We start from the raw sequence: 14,731 nt of genomic DNA, 5'->3' as shown, positions 1-14,731 counted from the left end.
CCAGATGTCTTACTGAGATCTCATTTCATTCTAAGATTTTAAGTGTCCAGGGGAGAATCAGATATCCAGATCGAATCAGCAATTTGTCAGTGTTTGAGAGCATACCATCATCCACTGTGATGTCAACATTATGTTTGGCCACTGGTATCAGGAGCTCATGATCTATCCTGGTGACCTGTGTAGGTTCAAAGCAAAAAGAGGAGTGGATGACAGGGAGGCTGAGGGGTCCATACTCAAAACAGGTCACGGTCATTGTGACACAATAACGTCCCTGCCCAACATAACTATGCTTAGTTTGTCTCAGGTGTCACCGTGTTACAGACATGGTACAACTGGACATGGGTTCCATATTCCAATATGCAAATCCACATGCTGGTTTATTAGTTTCTATGTGACCATATCAACACATCCACATGTCTTTGATCAAGGAGCATCCTGCCATGACTGGCTCTGTCCATGTTTCACTTATCCATATGTTGGGAAGGGGTGACACTCCTTATGCATTTGCCCTTGCAATACCATAATTGATCCCACTGACCATTCCTTTACAGCTCGATAGGCCTCAAAGATTGGGAGTATGATAACCATTCCTCCCACACCCTTGGGCTTTTCATCACACCAATGAGATGTCGACCATACCCTGCCCAACCTCCTTAATTCACAGGTGGGATGTGAGGAAGTAATTACTTTCCAATTTGTGAGCTGTTCTCCTGAGACAAAGGTGGGAATACGGTTGTTCCCGATATCATCCAGTCCCTGTTGTGTTTGGGACAGAACGAATGTCCCACACCTGCTACAAGCGACTCCCTTCGAGGCGTCACTTGAAGCCTGGGCATCCTCTTTGATGAGTTTGTTAATTTTGTCCTGGATTCTCTGGTCATTTAAGACCCATTCAGTCACTGAGAACAACACCTGTCTAACCTCCCCTCCCCTCCCTGCTCGTCGACCGTTTGCTTTTCCTTCAGCAAAATTCCTTTAAGCTTCCGTTGCAGTTTCTCATCGCTCTCTGCTAGTGACTCGATGTCCATCCTATTACACCTGGCAGTGTTCCCCACAGCTCCAATACCCAGCTATTCGACCACTCCCTGCCTGTTCTGGCGTTGGGAGAGGGGTAAAGCAGAGGATTGGTTAACCTCATTTGTTGTGACGGGGGCAGGGGCTGGAACTCGATGCCGGAATTTCTGGAGTGTGGGCTCTTCCAACTGTTTGTAAAAGGTTACAAATGTCAGTGTCTTTGGCACGGACACATTATTAAAGTTAAACACCACCTGAAATAGTTCATATCACACGTCATTAAATAGATATTGTCCTGTACCTCGAGCTATTAGTCCATTAGCGGGTCCCTTTCCCACCGAGGGACAGGTGTGATTCTGGGTCATCTTCCTTGGCACCTTGTCCTTTCATATTTGTAACCGTCCAGCATTTTGCAGTACACTCCTCATGTTATAATACATCCCGACAAAAGGGGTAACACTTGGCCTTTCGTTATTACAGTGATAGGTAATAATGCCCCTCTCGGTGGACCAGGACCGAGGCCAGCAGAGTTTATGTCCTCCCTGGGCTGGAATCACACCGTCACCTATCTGATTCCACTTGAACCCTCCTCGACCCCTCTTCTAGAATATGGCTGGCTGTATCTCGGCCGGTGCGTCCAGTGAGCCTGCGGTCAAACGTACAACGGGGCAGTGGCATAAAATGCAGATCCCTTGTCCTTCTGGCATTTCATAACTAGTTCTGGTCATCGATGCGTTGTGAGCAGAGTTGCGATACCAACCACCTTACCAGGCAGTATGTAAGAACCACGATGTCTCCGGGCTGGTGGTGTTGTTAACCGCACTGCCTCCGTTTACCGAGAGCGTACATTGTTGTCTTCTGCCCAGGTATCCAAGGTCAATGTGTCTTCCATCCTTGTCCACCCATCTGGTTTGCACGTAAGGGTTGTTATCAGAAATATCATTGTTGTTGCTATCACCATCCGTTGGGCTCCTTTCCGTCTCATGGCGGTATCTCTCTCTCTCTCTCTGAGCACAGTTGGTGTGTCAGTCACCTCAGGATGCTTGTCGAACCTGGTTAGATCAATTAGTAAATGTTAGTCTCAGCGTAAATATCATAGTATCAGCATAAATATCAGAGTATCAATGTATATATCATTGTATCAGTGTATATGCCATAATATCAGTGTTTATATCAGAGTATCGCCGTATATATCACAGCATCAGCATATATACAATCGTATCAGCGAATATATCATAGTCTCAGCATATATATCATAGTATCAGTGTATATGTCATATCATTGTATATATCACAGCATCAGCATATATATTATAGTATCAGCATATATATAATAGTATCAGTGTATATATCATAGTATCAGCATATATATAATAGTATCAGCGTATATATCATAGTCTCAGCATATATGTCATCGTATCAGCGTGTATATTATAGTATCAGCATATATATCATAGTATCAGTGTATATATCATAGGATCAGCATATATATCACAGCATCAGCATATATATCATAATCTCAGTGTATATGTCATAGTATCAGTGTATATATCATAGTATCATCGCATATATCAGAGTATCAGCATATTTGTCATAGTCTCAGTGTATATTTCATTGGATCAGCGTATATATTGTAGTATCAGCATATATATCATAGTGTCAGTGTATATGTCATAGTATCAGTGTATACATCATAATATCATCGCATATATCATAGTATCAGCATATATATCATAATCTTAGCATATATGTCATAGTATCAGTGTACATATCATAGCATCAGCGTATATATCATAGTATCAACGTACATATCATAGTCTCAGCATATATGTCATAGTATCAGTGTATATATCATAGTATCAGTGCATGTATAATTGTATCAGCGCATATATCATAGTATCAGCGTATATGTCATAGTATTAGTGTATATATCATAGTATCAGCGCATATAGCATAGTATCAGCATATATATCATAGTATCAGTGTATATATCATAGTATTAGTGTATATATCATAGTAAGGCAAGGGGTTAAATCCCCTTGGGCATTGTGAATTTAAAACCTACTGGACCACCAAACAATGTACCTGGATTAAGGAAAGGATTAATGTTGCTCCTTTGGAACATTTGAACGGAGCCAATTTAAAACAACCTGCAGAGGCCTTTTTGGTTTGCAAGGCACGATTTACGAGAAAGAAAGGGAGTACCATGGGAAACCTTGGAATCACATTCCACAGAACTGATATCAGACTAAAATAGCCAAAAACCGACTGAGGCAGCCATTGCAAAGCCATGAGAAAAGACAGGTCGTCATGGCAACACTGATAAGGGGGGCCTGCTACATTCCATAGTGTCTGGAAAACACAGTGAATCATTGCACCTCGTCCCCAGCGAGACAGCCGTCAATCATCAAGACCCAGTCATGATTGAAGCCTGGTAACAGTGGGTGAATTGGCCAAAATGATATTATTCCCAATTCATCAACGCCCAAAGGGCAAAACAATATAAAAAGAAGAGATCAGGACGGAATTGATATTGCAGTGAAATGGGAACTGAACCAAACTGGCCCACAGGAGGGATGAGCAGCAACAAGATTTTTCAAAACTCCGAAAGACTTGATTCATCTCAATGGGCCTGGGAGGTGGAATCCTTGCTTTTTAAGGTGATGTGTATGACTGGATTTGCTTGCTGCTTGTTTAAGGTTCCAACACCGTTCACCTGAGGAAGGGGGAAGCCTCCGAAAGCTTGTGAATTTAAAATAAAATTGCTGGACTATAACTTGGTGTTGTAAAATTGTTTACAATTGTCAACCCCAGTCCATCACCGGCATCTCCACATCATGTTTAAGGGTAGAGTACGGTTCCATGCATTTCTTGACCTTGCTTCATGCTTTTGTGAACCATAACAACATTAAATAATCACTTTTGATGAATGAAACTACCGTGAGTGGGTCTTTCTTTGTCTGCCTATTTGTCCAGGTTTTATGAACCACTGTAAAAGTAGGCAAATTACAGTGTGCTGAATCGGGGACTGACTGGCCCCCTCTTTACTTTCCTTGTTGGTTGCAGTCGAGGGGGTGTCACGTTACAGACATAGTCACCAGAGGCCACCCACTGTGATGGTGCCCTGGGCCGAGCTTGAAGCTCCCGGTCCGTTCTGTTCATAAGCTCAGAGTGTGGCCACCGTCCGTCTGCAGTTTCCAGTATTCTGGTACACATGCTATTTATCTGACCTTTTAGTTCTGCTCCCTTGTAGGGTTTTAATTTATGAATGTGGACCCATCGATCTCCTGCTTTTCGGTTTTTGACAGTGCACTTTATATACACTGGGACTGACTTGGTCTACTACGGGATAGGGGCCTTCAAATTTGGGTTGCCATTTGCCTGGAGACGGGTAGATGCAGATCACCATCTTGTCTCCTATGTTAATCCCATGGTTTTGGGTTCCGGATGTCCGGAGTGACCTGCTCGGTCGTACACTAGACCCTGGGCAGCCGCTAAGTGTGTTTGGTCCAATTGTTTCTGCAGTTTTTTCATTCTCTTGTCCATTTCCACCCTGTCTAACTGAGGCTGGGATATTTGGTCCACCATCCACACTTCTGGCAGGCACATTTTGCGGCCAGTCATGACCTCATATGGAGTGTTCCCGGTACGTTTCCCTGGGGTACCTCAGATAGTCGTAACAATCACTGGGTTTCCCATTGTGTGCCTGATTCGGATCGAGCCTTTGTCAATCGGTTTTAATCGTGTGGTTCATTCACTCCACACACCCCACAGCCTGGGGATTACATGCGATGTGAAATTTGATACCGATGCCCAAAACCCTGCAGGTCTGTCTCATCACCTGTCTGGTGAAACGAGTGCCTTGGTCAGATTCAAGCGTGTTGGGCAGACCCCATCGGGTGAATACATTATCGGGTCTGTTTTTCACTATTCGACACCCCTCGACCACTGGAAACAGCTGCTTCTATCTACCCCATCCCACCTTTCATCATTAGAAACATTTCCATCATACCCTGCAATATGAGAAGGAGGAATCCTAACAGAAAGGACACAAAGTCAGAATGGGCCCAAGACGGAGCCACTGACCTTTCTGGGCAGGAATGCAGCTGTCTTGTTTGTTTTCCTGTACTCCTGATCTGTTAAACAATCACAACAGGCTGCCTTAGTGATGAATAGCGAGAAGCCACAAGCACATAACACTCTGTGCTGCTCCTCGCACCTTGTAGGTATTATCTCTGGGTCCTCCACATTGGGGAGGAAAGCTGCAAGAGGGGGAAAGAGGAGCCCTTCCTTCTCATGGCAATCTGGTATTTTAATCTGTAACCTTCACTGTTCAAATGAAGTCCCTTCTCTTCATGGTTTATTGGGATTACCTCCCCACCCCATCCCCCCGTTCAGAGTGACTGTTGACAACACGGCCGACCTGCATCATCATGACATCGCAATGACTACTGCCATCGCAACACGGCCCCACATCGCGCTATCGAGACTGCACGATTTAGGGTTCGTGGTTATTGGATAGGATTGTGGTCAGTGGTTGGGTCGAGTGGTTAGGGTGAGGGGCTGGGGTTAGGATTATGTGTTAGGATTAGAAACCACTTTTGACAACGCCATTCTCACCAGACGCGGCCTTTCTCATTTCACATTTTTACCTCATGCAGACGAGTCACAAAACAGGCTCATGAATTGTTCATTCAAGGAACCTTATTCTGACCCGAGCCCAATTTCCTCCCTTCTTTTACATCTGTACATTTCTCACAGAAAAAGACTTCAGGGACATTAGACTTTGGGATTTTGGCACAAGAACAGATGGGTCCAGGTGTTGTGCTGGTTCCATTCGGTCATTGGGCTGCCTGCAAAGGGGTTCTGACAATAACATATCAACAAATCCCTCCAGTCACCATCTGATTCCACCATGATATCTTCACCCATTCCCCACCTTTCACCTTCACTGGAGCTGGTTTCACCACCATGACCGTCCCCCGTACTGAGGCACTCTGATTTCCAAATTATAGTCTCAGTGTAAGTGGTCCCTGGATTTAGTCTCCAATAAATGGGACACTGGGTTGCCCCAGTATCATCAAACAAATCAAACAAAGGTGACCCCTAAAGGGGCAAAACTGATAAGGAATTTAAACATAAGAAGAAAGGAAATTTATAAACTAAATAATAATATTATACCTGGTGTCGACTATACATTCCAGTCCTTGCGCCCACCGGTCATGGGAGGCCTCACATGAATCGGCGAACAACACATGCTTCTTCTCCAGTACCACGGAGGAGAGACAGACAGATAGAGCGACCCCCAACGGGCCCCATCCATCCTGGGCCTGTGGATGGTCACCTTGGCCAGGACCAGGAGCAGACCCATGAGGAGGTCCTCCCACTTACCTGCTCCCCTCCGCACCAGACGGCCAATGATCAGGAGCGTGGGACTGAATTGCTACCAGAAGTCGAGGAGCAGCCCCTTCAAATAATGGAAGAGGGGCTGCAACCTCTCACACTCCACATATACATGAAAGAGGGACTGAATAGAGGGAAATCACTGGGAGCTGGGAGCTGATTGAATAGTTGGAACTGCTGTTCTCAAAAGGTGTATAAAGTAGAAGATTATCTGTTGAATCACAGAACGCATTGTGAACAGAGTGGATTGTGAACAGAGTGGGAACTTGGGAGTTTGGTGAGAGAGGGAATTAGGTGCAGAGGTGGAAGGACAGTGAACAGAGAGGAGGAGCTCTGAGAGACCGGAATAAAAGGGGAGGTTAATCGGGGTTAGTAAACAAGAAGTAAATTAATAATAAACGAGAATCCAAAGGGATTTTAGAAAAAACAGGTTTCTAAATATAATGGAGGGGCAGCTGAGACCCATTGCCTGCAATTCCCGCACCATGTGGGAACTTAAGGACTCTTCGTGTGTCCCAGAGGGCCATGTGTGCAGAAAATGCCTCCAGTTGCTCGAGCTCAAGCTGAGGGTTTCTGAGGTCGAGGGGCGGCTGGAGTCACTGCAGAGCATAAGGGAGGTTTCGGTTTCCTGAATGGTCCGTTCCAGGAGATGGTCACCCTGCAGCAACAGAGAGTTCAGGATAGCAAGTGGGTGGCCGTCCGAAAGGGCAGGAAGAGGCATGCAGTGCGGGAATCTTCTGGGTGAGTGGCCACTCTCAAACCGGTATTCACCATTGAATCCCAGTGAGGGTGACGACACCTCGAAGGAGAGCAGTCCTGAGCATGGCACCATGGGGCAAAGGATGGCACAGGGGGGGCACAGTGAAGTGTAGAAATACAGTAGTCACAGGGGATTCGATAGTCGGGGGGACAGACAGGCGTCTCTGTGACCGTCGATGTGAGTCCCACATGGTGTGTTCCCTCCCTGGTCCCCGGGTAAAGGACATCACGGAGAGGGTGCAGAACATTCTGTGGGGGGAGGGGGAACAGTCAGAAGTCGTGGTCCATGTGGGATCCAATGACAGAGGAAAGAAAAAGGATGACTAGAGTTTCAGGAACTAGGGAGGAAGTAAAAAAGCAGGACCTTAAGGATAGTAATATTTGGGTTACTCCCAGTGCCACGTGCTAGTGAGTAGAGAAATAGGAAGATAAGGCAGGTTAATGTGTGACTGGAGACATGGAGCGAGAGGGAGGGCTTCAGAGTTGGGACCAATGTCCTCATGGGGACGGTCACTAGTGCTGTGAGGAGGGGGGTTTAAACTAATTTGGCTGGGGGATGGGCAACAGGATGTAACATTAGAAAAGAGAAACAAGGTGCACAAAGGATTGGGAGAGACAGATAGCATGAGAGTAAGAAATAGTACAGTATTAGGTGGGGTCAGACTAAGAGAGAATACGATAACACGGATACGGTAGCACAGTGGTTATGTTACTGGATTAGAAATCCAGAGTCATGAGTTCAAATCCCGCTACAGGCAGCTGGGGAATTTAAATTCAATTAATTAAATAAAATCTGGAATTAAAATACTAGTATCAGTAATGATGGCCATGAAACGACCGGATTGTTGTAAAAACCCATCTGGTTTACTAATGCCCTTTAGGGAAGGAAACCTGCCGTCCTTACCCGGTCTGGCCTATATGTGACTCCAGACCCACAGCAATGTTGTTGATTCTTAATTGCCCTCTGAAATGGCCTAGCAAGCCACTCAGTTGTAAAATCTCACTAATAAAAGTCATAATAAGAATAAAACCGGACGGACCACCCGGCATCGGACCACTAGGCACCGGACACGACAACGGCAAAACACCAAGCCCAGTCGACCCTGCAAGGTCCTCCTTACTAACATCTGGGGACTTGTGCCAAAATTGGGAGAGCTGTCCCACAGACGAGTCAAGCAACAGCCTGACACGGCCATACTCACACCTTTCAGCCAATGTCCCAGAATCGTCCATCACCATCCCTGGGTATGTCCTGTCCCACCGGCAGGATAGCCCGACCAGAGATGGCGGTACAGTGATATACAGTCAGGAGGAAGTGGCCCTGGGAGTTTTCAACATTGACTCTGGACCCCATGAAATCTCATGGCATCAGGTCAAACATGGGCAAGGAAACCTCCTGCTGATTACCACCTATCATCCTCCCTCAGCTGATGAATCAGTCCTCCTCCATGTTGAACACCACCTGGAGGAAGCACTGAGAGTAGCAAGGGCACAGAATGTACTCTGGATGGGGGACTTCAATGTCCATCACCAAGAGTGGCTCGGTAGCACCACTGCTGGCCGAGTTGGCCGAGTCCTAAAGGCCATAACTGCTAGACAGGGCCTGCGGCAGGTGGTGAGCGAACCAACACTAAGGGAAAAACTTACTTGACCTCGTCCTCAAAAATCGACTTGTCGCAAATGCATCTGTCCATGACAGTATTGGTAGGAGTGACCACCGCACAGTCCTCGTGGAAACGAAGTCCCATCTTCGCAGTGAGGACACCATCCAACATGTTGTGTGGCACTATCACCGTGCTCAATGGGATAGATTCAGAACAGATCTCGCAGCTCAAAACTGGGCATCCATGAGGCGCTGTGGGTCATCAGCAGCAGCAGAATTGTATTCCAGTACAATCTGTAACCTCATGGCCCGGCATATTCCTCACTCTACCATTACCAACAAGCCAGGGGATCAACCCTGGTTCAATGAGGAGTGTGGAAGAGCATGCCAGGAGCAGCACCAGGCGTACCTAAAAATGAGGTGCCAACCTGGTGAAGCTACAACTCAGGACTACATGCATGCTAAACAGCGGAAGCAACATGCTACAGACAGAGCTAAGCGATTCCACAACCAACGGATCAGATCAAAGCTCTGCAGTCCTGCCACATCCAGTCATGAATGGTGGTGGACAATTAAACAACTAACAGGAGGAGGAGGCTCTGCAAACATCCCCATCCTCAATGATGGCGGAGTCTAGCACGTGAGTGCAAAAGACAAGGCTGAAGCGTTTGCAACCATCTTCAGCCAGAAGTGCCGAGTGGATGATCAATCTCGGCCTCCTCCCAATATCCCCACCATCACAGAAGCCAGTCTTCAGCCAATTCGATTCACTCCACGTGATATCAAGAAACGGCTGAGTGCACTGGATACAGCAAAGGTTATGGGCCCTGACAACATCCCAGCTGTAGTGCTGAAGACTGTTCCAGTACAGCAACAACACTGGCATCTACCTGACGATGTGGAAAATTGCCCAGGTATGTCCTGTTCACAAAAAGCAGGACAAATCCAATCCGGCCAATTACCGTCCCATCAGTCTACTCTCGATCATCAGCAAAGTGATGGAAGGTGTCGTCGACAGTGCCATCAAACGGCACTTACTCACCAATAACCTGCTCACCAATGTTCAGTTTGGGTTCCGCCAGGACCACTCGGCTCCAGACCTCATTACAGCCTTGGTCCAAACATGGACAAAAGAGCTGAATTCCAGAGGTGAGGTGAGAGTGACTGCCCTTGACATCAGGCAGCATTTGACCGAGTGTGGCACCATGGAGCTCGAGTAAAATTGAAGTCAATGGGAATCAGGGGGAAAACTCTCCAGTAGCTGAAGTCATACCGAGCACAAAGGAAGATGGTAGTGGTTGTTGGAGGCCAATCATCTCAGCCCCAGGACATTGCTGCAGGAGTTCCTCAGGGCAGTATCCTAGGCCCAGCAATCTTCAGTTGCAAAATCAATGACCTTCCCTCCATCATAATGTCAGAAATGGGGAAGTTCGCTGATGATTGCAGTGTTCAGTTCCATTTGCAACCCCTCAAATAATGAAGAAGTCCGAGCCCGCATGCAGCAAGACCCGGACAACATCCAGGCTTGGGCTGACAAGTGGCAAGTAACATTTGCGCCAGACAAGTGCCAGGCAATGACCATCTCCAACAAGAGAGAGTCTAACCACCTCCCTTTGACATTCAACGGCATTACCATCGCCGAATCCCCCACCATCAACATCCTGAGGGTCACCATTGACCAGAAACTTAACTGGACCAGCCACATAAATACTATGGCTACAAGAGCAGGTCAGAGGCTGGGTATTCTGTGGTGAGTCACTCACCTCCTGACTCCCCATAGCCTTTCCACCATCTACAAGGCACAAGTCAGGAGTGTGATGGAATACTCTCCACTTGCCTGGACGAGTGCAGCTCTAACAACATTTATGAAGCTCGACACTATCCAGGACAAAGCAGCCGCTAGATTGGCACCCCATCCACCACCCTAAACATTCACTCCCTTCACCACCGGCGCACTGTGGCTGCAGTGTGTACCATCTACAGGATGCACTGCAGCAACTCGCCAAGGCTTCTTCGACAGCACCTCCCAAACCTGCGAACTCTACCACCTCGAAGGACAAGAGCAGCAGGCACATGGGAACAACACCACCTGCAAGTTCCCCTCCAAGTCACACACCATCCCGACTTGGAAATATATCGCTGTTCCTTCTTCGTCACTGGGTCAAAATCCTGGAACTCCCTTCCTAACAGCACTGTGGGAGAACTTTCACCACACGGACTGCAGCGGTTCAAGAAGGCGGCTCACCACCACCTTCTCAAGGGCAATTAGGGATGGGCAATAAATGCCGGCCTCGCCAGCGACGCCCACATCCCATGAACGAATAAAAAAAAGTTGTGGTTTTCAAATAGAAATTGGATAAATACTTGATGGGAAAAAATTTGCAGGGCTACCGGGAAAGAGTGGGGCAATGGGGCTAACTGGATTGCTCTTAAAAGTGCTGGCATGGGCTTGATGGTCCGAATGGCCTCTTTCTGTGCTGTAATGATTCTATGATTCCATGATTCATCCAGGCCCAAAAATTACAGGCAGCCTGGGAGTCCGTACAACAGCTTAAAAATCTATTGGTCGGCACTGGTCTGTGTAACACTGTCCACCACAGATCGCCAATGGTGCAGGGGAGGATTCCCACATCGAGAGCCAACCGGACGGCAAGATGGTGTCTGGATGGGAGACGAGGGTGAGGAAGTGGAGTGATTGCAGGAGCAGCCTGTACAGGAAACCCCTCCGTGCAGAGTGGAATGGCATGGAGGGAATTCCCGAGAGACGGCTCAAATTGTGAGGCGGAGTTTCCTGGGGGGGGGCTTCGGGGCCTCGTGTAGATGAGAAATTCCATCTGATCGGGGGTAAGATCGGACGGGATCACTCCACATGCTCGAGCCTCCTCGACACACCTGGTGGAGTCACGGCCGAGTGCGACTCTTAGTGCCTGGATGGCTTTGGTCACGGGCCAGACGCAATGCCAGGACATCCTGTGTGCCAATGCTTCTGGCGATATCCAGCCAGCTCCTCCACCATCCAGGACGTCTCTGACTCTGGTTCCCTGACCAGCCAGGGCCCTCCGCTCCATCCCCCGCGTGTCGTGAAACTGACCACGCGGAGGTCCGGATTCCTGACCAGCAGCTCCTGTAGGATGACCGCCACCCCTGACAGGGGAGAGCTCCAGACCCTGATCAGGTGACGATAGAAGACAGGCAGCTCCTACAAGAACACATGGATTCCCGGCAACTTAAAAACATACGAATTAAGAGCAGGAGTAGGCCATTCGGCCCCTCGAGCCTGCTCTGCCATTTGATAAGATCATGGCTGATCTGATTGTGACCTCAACCCTACTTTCCCATCTACCTACTATAACCTTTGACTCCCTTGTTAATCAGGAATCTATCTAACTCAGCCTTAAAAATATTCAATGACCCTGCCTCCACCGCTCTCTGGGGAAGGGAGTTCCACAGACTCACGACCCTCTGAGAGAAAAAAATTCTCCTCATCTCCGTCTTAAATGGGAGACGACTTATTTTTAAACTGTGGCCCCTAGTTCTAGTCTCTCCTACAAGGGGAAACATCCCCTCAGCATCTACCCCTTCAAGTCCCCTCAGGATCTTATATGTTTCAATAAGATCACCTCTCATTCTTCTAAACTCCAATGTATACAGGCCCAACTTGTCCAACCTTTCCTCATAAGATAACCCCCTCATCCCAGGAATCAGTCGAGTGAACCTTCCCTGAACTGCCTCCAAAGCAATTACGTCCTTTCTTAAATAAGGAGATCAAAACTGCACACAGTATTCTAGATGTGGTCTCACCAATGCCCTGTACAACTGTAGCAAAACATCTCTACTTTGGCATTTGCCTTCCTAATCACTTGCTGTACCTGCATACTAACTTTTTGTGATTCATGTACTTGGACACCCAGATCCCTCTGTACCTCAGAGTTCTGCAATCTCTCTCCATTTAAATAATATACTGCTTTTCTATTCCTCCTGCCAAAGTGCACAAGTTCACATTTTCCCACATTATACTCCATCTGCCAAATTTTTGCCCACTCACTTAACCTATCTATATCCCTTTGCAGACTCCTTATGTCCTCTTCACAACTCACTTTCCTACCTACCTTTGTGTCATCAGCAAATCTAGCAACCATACATTCGGTCCCTTCATCCAAGTCATTGATATAGATTGTAAATAGTTGAGGCCCAAGCACTGATCCCTGTGGCACTCCACTCGTTACATCTTGCCAACCGGAGATTACAAACAGGAGTCCGTGTCATAGTTCAGGCCGTGCATCTGGCGGAAGAAATACGTCTCCAGCGCCCAACATCTGGGAGGATCCTCGATCTACAGGTATCTCCACAGAGTCTGAAGACACACCAGCCCCTGACCACCCTCCCTAAGTGGGAGACTCAGGACCGCAGCAGTGACCCAATGCTTCCTTTTGTCCTCGAAGAAGTCGACGAGCTTCCTCTGAATCTCGGTGACAAACTCAGGGGGAGGGATCAAAGTGACCATAAAATAGTGACGACCAGTTTTTTTTTATTCGTTCATGAGATGTGGGCGTCGCTGGCGAGGCCGACATTTATTGCCCATCCCTAATTGCCCTTGAGAAAGGGACGTACTGTTCTCCGTGGCTAATCTGTCTGAACACCAACGACACCTTTTGATTGGTGTGATGGTGTCCCAGCCTAATATAAGATATGCGTTTTGAGAACCTTTTCACTCATTCACCTGACGAAGGGGATAATCTCCGAAAGCTTGTGATTTTAAAATAAATTTATTGGACTATAACCTGGTGTTGTAAGATTCCTTACATTTGTCCACCCCAGTCCATCACTGGCATCTCCACATCATGGCTACCATCGACACCACAAACTATCGGCTCACAGTGGAAAGGATCTCCACGAAGATCGAGCATATAGACACAGACATCAAGTTTTTACAGAGCTGCAAGAAAGCAGACAAGATCCCGAAAGGACTACAGATCACAAACCCACTCAAGTCGACATACAACTCGGATTACGCTGAAAGACTCTGCCGTCGTACCTCTCGCACACTCTGCAACCATCTCATACACCAACTCTACAGCAGAAGCCGCAACCTCGAAACTAAGATAGAGTCCATACTCTCAACCTGTACTCAGGACACAGCAGACCAGCTACGAGATACCGCCAAACAGACGAGGCAACGGAACTACACTGCCTACATGAAAACCAAGAGCAGGAAGCTTGAGAAACTCGGCATCACCACCAGCATCAACCAAGCTTCCCCTGGGACCACGGTTACAACCACAGGGAAGTCTATCATCAATTTGTCCGACTACACCCTTCAACCAGACGAAATCGAAGTTCTCAGCCGAGGGCTCAATTTCTGCCCCACCACCAAAATGGACCCCATCAGTCTCGCGGCGGACAAAGAGGAATTCATAAGGAGAATGAGACTCCGGGAATTCTTCCACAAACCCCAAGATTTCAGCAGCGAACCCAATGAGACAATCAATGATCTGGAACAGTAGACAGAGGGATCCGCGGTACAGCAACCGAAGAGGAAAGAGTCAAACTGGACTCCTCCGGAGGGTCGCTGCCCTAAGCTTGACATGTCTGCTCAAGCTGTCAGGAGATGCGTCAATGCCAGATTCATCAGCCGCACTCACAAGACAGTCCAGAATGTCACCCGAGCACAACGCAACGCCATCAAAGCTCTCAAGACCAACCGCAACATCGTCATCAAACCAGCGGACAAAGGAGGAGCCATCATCATACAGAACAGAACGGACTATTGCAAAGAAGCATACCGACAACTGGACAACCAGGAACACTACAGACAGTTACCCGCAGATCCGACCAAAGAACACACCCACCAGCTCAACAAACTGATCAAGACCTTCGATCCAGACCTTCAAAGCATCCTACGTGCTCTCATCCCACGTACTCCCCGCGTGGGAGACTTCTACTGCCTCCCAAA

The sequence above is a fragment of the Heptranchias perlo genome, chromosome 15 (genome assembly GCF_035084215.1).
Source record: "Heptranchias perlo isolate sHepPer1 chromosome 15, sHepPer1.hap1, whole genome shotgun sequence".
NCBI classification, from domain to species: Eukaryota; Metazoa; Chordata; class Chondrichthyes; order Hexanchiformes; family Hexanchidae; genus Heptranchias; species Heptranchias perlo.
The sequence above is the reverse complement of the archived record's forward strand: the minus strand, read 5'-3'. Positions refer to the sequence as shown.